The 6,192-nt window shown below is 34.6% G+C and overlaps 1 protein-coding gene across 4 annotated transcripts in view; it reads right to left on the minus strand.

Moving 5' to 3' along the window:
* Positions 1-4,494, minus strand: part of LOC117111009 (high-affinity choline transporter 1-like) — a 24,789-nt gene extending 20,295 nt beyond the window's left edge. For 2 of the 4 annotated variants that reach the window (XM_033253868.1, XM_033253865.1), the window contains exon 1: positions 1,282-1,437. The gene's annotated coding sequence lies outside the window, so the exon portion shown is untranslated. Of the gene's footprint in view, positions 1-1,269; positions 1,438-4,345 lie in introns of those variants that run through there. The other 2 variants (XM_033253867.1, XM_033253866.1) reach the window with 2 other exon arrangements.
* Positions 4,495-6,192: the final 1,698 nt, after the last annotated feature.

Raw genomic sequence — 6,192 nt, forward strand, 5'->3', positions numbered from 1 at the left:
TATATATACTTTTAGTCTTAATATTAAGTGGTGAGAAATATTCAAATCATTTGCAAAGGTCGTATCACCAATTCCTTCTGGTACTGACACAAGAAGAAGTTTGTAGCAGTACCAAAAGGAATCGATGATACGACATTTGCAAATGATTTGAATGTATTTTTTAATAGGTTTAACAATAATTATGATTTTGAAAGTAATCTGAATATTTTAATCAATGACACAAAGAATATTGACAAGCAAGAGGTCAGTGTAGATAATATTTAGAGAACTTGCTCCAGTTTTTTCTGACCTGTTCAACTGGTCGCTAAACTCTTTCACCGTACCCAGTATTTGGAAAACCTCAGTTACTGTATTACTCCTCTGAATAAAGTAACTAAACTGTGGCCCTGACTCAGATTGTAGTAAAATGCTTTGAGAAAATAATTAAAGGTATGTTTAGTAAATGAAGCTCAAATGTTCTCGGATCCGCATCCAGAAAATGCAATTTTAATTCTTCTATGATCATTATTAAGCACCAAAATACAAATATTTAATGAAATACTTTAATGAATTATTCGATATTCTGACAAAACGTTTACAGGTTTTACCTAAACCATAGCGCTCGCCTATCCTGGCTCAATGCAATGTGTCTATGGAAAACTGACCATTCGCACCCTCCTTTCATACGGTAATTTGTAAAATGACAGACCCCTTTTTCAACTAATCAAAATAAAACTTACATCAAAAGAGGCTATGAATAATAATGTTTCTTTCTAGCAAGTGTACTAGAAGCTTTTCTAATGGTGAATGCTCAACAAAGCGATTCAAAGACAACAGAACCCTCTAAAAATCGAGAAAAATGGCCTTTTACACGGGCTCCGGTCATTGTAGTTGCTTACGAAAAATACAAAAAGACAGGGACTTTTTTAAGATTTTGAAATTCAAATAAACAAAACAAGTTGCCTAAATAACTGAACTATAACATATCAAAAGTACAGAATTATCTGACAACAGGTAGCAGAGAACGGACGATGTAAACACAAAAATTGGCCATTTAACCCGAAAAATACCAGCCCGCGGACAGCGTGCCTCCCGCTGTGCCAGTAGCTTGGTCGAAAATGTTGATCTTAAGATCCATGAATCAGTGACGTGTTACAAATCCTTGCTAGAAATAATTGGGATGTATATTATAGGCCTGGCGTTGATAGAATTCAGGACGACAACAAATTGAAAAATGCAAAAACAGATATAAAAAGATAATAGACGCCTATAAAATAACAATTATTTTACATTTTGGCTCACCCGTAACTACAGAGCGGAGGCCTCTGTACGATTTGTTTCGTCTCTGCTAACTAGCTCAACACTGCAAAGCGTTCAGGGGTATCATTGAGCTATATCTGTGTACAGTACCTACCACAATATATTAGGTGCCTATAGTTAATCGATCAACCATGAACAAAAAAGACACACGCACACATATTATTTAAACTTAACAATTTTGGTAATTCGGCAGAAAGTTCATACATCAAAATTCAAAACGAGGTCGTCTGTCTATTTTAGTTTCGATCCAAAAGGCTATTAACAAAAATTCAATTTTGGGCTATCCCAACTATTAAATTCTCTCCCAACAAAATCCCAGCACATAGGCCTATTTTTCCGGTACCCTGCTCGCAGAAAAAGACTGGCGGGTAGGGGAGATTATTCAGGGGGTGGATTGAGATTATTAGGGGAGATGTTATTCAGAGGAGGGTGCACACCCAAAAATACACCATTGGAGAGAGGCTATGCGCCTCCTTAGCTCAGACCCCTCCTCTGTCAGACTTGTTTTAATTATATATTATTGCATCCATACTAACACAAAGAGGCCTTCAGAGAAGGCTCTATTCTGCTGTATACTCTTTGCTTGTATCATGGACCTATTAATATAATAGGTCCATGCTTGTATGAAATAAATCTCTGGCGCGGTGGTAATAAAACTAGTGTGGTCTTTCCGCTCGCTCTCGGCCAATCAAAAGTTTCAAATGAAACTTGTAATACTATTCATTATTATTATTATCATACGGATTTTTTTTTTTTTTTTTTAAGGGAACGAATGATTGGGTAATGTGGTTTTTTTTTTTTTTTTTTTTTTAAACTTCGATTTCGGGATTGGAAAAGGGAAGGGAAGGGTAACTAAGACTTTGATTTTTACTTTTTGTTAAGCTCATTTACTTTTACTTTTGATTTGTCATGTTTTGATTTTGTTTGTTTTCTTATATTTTTCTTGGACGCACCGTTTTGTATGTGTGCCACTGTTGTAAAAGTGTAGCTTCCAAATAAAGAATAAAGAATATGGTCTTTAAAAAAAGAAGGAATGCATGTATTCTAAGAAATCTCTAAAGTGCTGCCCTAGGCTATAATTTCTCAGATTTTTTGTTGTCTGTTTCACTATTATAAATGCTTTCTATCCGTTTCTCTTATTCAATTTATATGTCTTTTTTAGTTGGTTGATTGAGAGTTAATCAAACCCAACAATCCACTAATTGGATTATGCGATTCAATGCAGAGGGCCATGAAAGAAGAGCATGTTGCACAATCCATATTCATTAATGCACAGCTCTGCACAATGTTGTTTTGTGGTATCATAGCAACAAATATCCAATAGGTGGGCTTAGTGGAAAGGGCAATTAGCAGCGAGATACTAAATAATTATTTGTCAACTTCATTGTTTATTATTAGATTTGGCTACCCAGATGATTCTTATCTACAACGTGTGAGGGAGGAGCTGGCTGCCAAAGGCATATGCTGAGTTCTATAAAATATGATTACTGTAACATATGTACAAGTAATATTGATGTTATGATAGTGTAAAACATAATATTTTTTTTTTAATCAATAAGATCTTTTGGAAAATTGATATCGATATAAGGTCATTCTTATTCGTTTATATTTTATTGGCGGGGAGGGGAGATTATTCCTGCCTGTAAACTAGAATGAAGTACATATGTAGGCCTACATATTATAACATAGCTTTGTGTTAATATGTATTTACCTGCAATTGCCACCAAAGATAATCTATTTTCCAACAAATTTCGTACCACGGTTATCAAAAATCAACGGTTAGAAAAGCTGGCAAATGCAATGCATAGCATTTCTTGACTCGATACTTTATAAAAATTTTTGTGAAGTAAAAAGATAAAAGTGGGCTTTCTGAAGTGGAGTGCTTTCGCACCCACTGCACTCCCCTGTCTGAGCTCCATTCCACTCAGCAATACCTCTTAGAAGTGGTTTGGCGCAGCGGGAACGGTTTGGTTTTCCAGCCTTGAGGTCAGGGTGTCAATCCCTCGCTGTGCATTTGGTTTGTGTACTTTATCTACATTTCTTTTCTTCACCCATGAGTATAAATGGGTACCTGGTGGAGTCGCCTGCTCCTGCGCTAATTACAGCAGCAACAAGCATGTAGACCCAATGACCGATGCCAAAAGCGCTTCGTATCAGCAAAGAAAGGCGCTATATAAATAACTGAATATTATATTATTATTATTATTATTATTATTATTATTATTATTATTATTATTATTATTATTATTATTATTATTATTATTATTACCACTTTAATAAGCAGCAAATACCTCTCCCCTTTGTTCAGTCAACCATATCCCTGGCCATTTTATCAACTATTCAAAATAATGAAGGCAGACAACAAATGAGTCGTTCAAGTGTACCACTGTTTTGTATTATTTGTATACACTACTTTGCATGTTTTATTTTGTACAGTAGCACTAATCAATAGGATATATGCAGGTCAAATCGTGCCATTCTGAGCACAATACACATTCAGGGATACTGTAGTTAGTAGTATCAGGTTACTGTAGTCAGTAGTATCAGGAAACTATTGTAAAACGAAAGCAATTCTATAATATGCAGCATCATCCTAAGAAATGACCAATAATGTTGGCATACATACATACTACAGACACACACCGACACACACACACACACACACACACACACCGAAAACCGATACATTAGAACAGTAGAACATGCTTGGGCTCTACTACACTGACTAATGGAGAAAGACAAGAGCTAGGTCTAGGAAACACTCTTGAACCATTTTTAAAACCGTTAAATTGTACGTTAACATACAGCACCTAGTCGACAACATACCGGTAATTATTTATGATGACTCACTCATCTAGATCAGAACTGTGTGTACACTCACTGTGATGAATAGTTCTAATATAAAAATAAACGAATAATAATATGCAAATTGAAGCGCCATAGCATAAATAATCAGTCAATATGTTTACTAAAATTATCAATAGCAACTTATTACATAGTTTGCTTTATACATTGGAATGGCCAGGGAAATTGGAATGTTACTTACTTGTCATCAAGCACTACAACTAGCAATTGGTAACTCTTCCGTCATCGATCGCTTAAATTCGATGTGAAGCAATGGAATATTGTACCACTAAATATGCGGCTGTATCATGGAGTTATTATTGAAAAGGATCACTCGATAAAAACATTAATTCATGCGTCCAGACCATTTAATTGTTTTCTTCCTTTCTGATTCTGAACGCTTGAACGCACACCTGAGGGTGCAAGCTTTAAACCTTATTGTGTTGATGTAATCTCTCACTTTTAGTGTTGGAAATGTTGAAGTCGTACGGGATGAAACATGTACCTGGCGATTCTCTTTGAGGCATGTACATTATGAAATGTACTTGCTATTATTTATGATTGCTATTTGAATATAAGTACAAAAAAGTACAAAAAGAAAATGGTCAATTAGCGTCTATATATTATATATTATATATATATATAAGAATTGCTCAGTTAATTATCTGCTTCTACTCCATGATTAGGCCTATATAAGTATCAATTCAATTTAATCATCGAATGACAGGTCGATTCGGAGAGTGGACACACAGGTTTTTATTTGGACGTTTAATAATGTTTTTATTTGATTACCATTGTATTGCTCATATGGCTGGGGCATATCCCCAGTTTCTATAGCGTAAAGCGAACGACAGCGTAATAATCGCCCTGGATGGGAAGCTAGTCCACCGCAGGTTACTCCCAAAAGTTTGCTGGTACCCATTCATATAACTGCTTAGACTGAATCATTGCATTACTCAATGTTCAATACATTGTAAAAAATTTATATATATATATATATATAAATATATATATAATACTTTATACCGTTTATTTTATTTGGTTTTGAAAAAAAATAATAGTAGCTAGGCCTATAGAAAGTAAAACATTCAAGTATTTAATTGTACTTACAGCTCATCACAGATGGCATTACCTTCAATTTCAGGTATTTTTGGCTTTTCCTGTGTCCAAACTATTGATTTGTTGTGATTGTTTGGCAATTTGATGACTTTCCGTATAATAAACGGGTAATTAAATTATTTTTTTTAACGCAATTTTCGTTTTCGAAAATTGTTTCAAATTAGCTACAGCCAGAACAATACTTCTGTGAAATGCATGAACATTTTTTTGAACTCGAAGATGCACAAACCGCTGCAGTGTGGCGTCCTATTATTAGCCATGTTCAGTTAGAAACCTACACATCAACGTGTCGAATATTTTTTAAAACTTAACTTTTGTTTTATATAGGCCTATATGATTTTGCTTTTACTTTCTAATTTCAATATCAATCTCATGATGTAAATGATGAAAAGCCCTATTCTGATTTAACAACAGACATAGTTTATTTTTCTTTTTGTTCCATTTAGAGAATAGGCCTATTGTCGCAACCTCGGAGCATGACGAAAACACAAAATCCACAAATGTACTAAATTGAATGTGCTATACACTAGCTTCTGCAATTTGATGCTACTTGGATATTGATATTGGTGAGACCTCCTCTGTAACAAAGTGAGTGGAAGGGGTTGTAGTGCTTATTCACAATCCGGAGTCTTTTAGGCTCTGTCCTAAATATTAAATTTTATTCTTTGACATTTTGACAAACAGGTGTCTTATGCCCATAATATGAGTCATAATGTGCCTTTTTCGTCATGATGTGATGTCATCATGACCATTAGGTATGTCACCTGTTTTTGTCAAACCAAACTCGATAGTCCGATTAGGGCTTCAGTAGTTTTAAGAACTATGTCAATCTATTTACTGTATGTTCAAATGTATAGGCGAATTAGTATTAGAAGTCATATTTAGCTTATCTGTCATGCAGAAGAACATGGCAACATTTTGCTAATTTCC

Source organism: Anneissia japonica, unplaced genomic scaffold (assembly GCF_011630105.1).
Source record: "Anneissia japonica isolate Jap-2015-1 unplaced genomic scaffold, ASM1163010v1 scaffold573_len2283161_cov171, whole genome shotgun sequence".
Lineage (NCBI taxonomy): Eukaryota > Metazoa > Echinodermata > Crinoidea > Comatulida > Comatulidae > Anneissia > Anneissia japonica.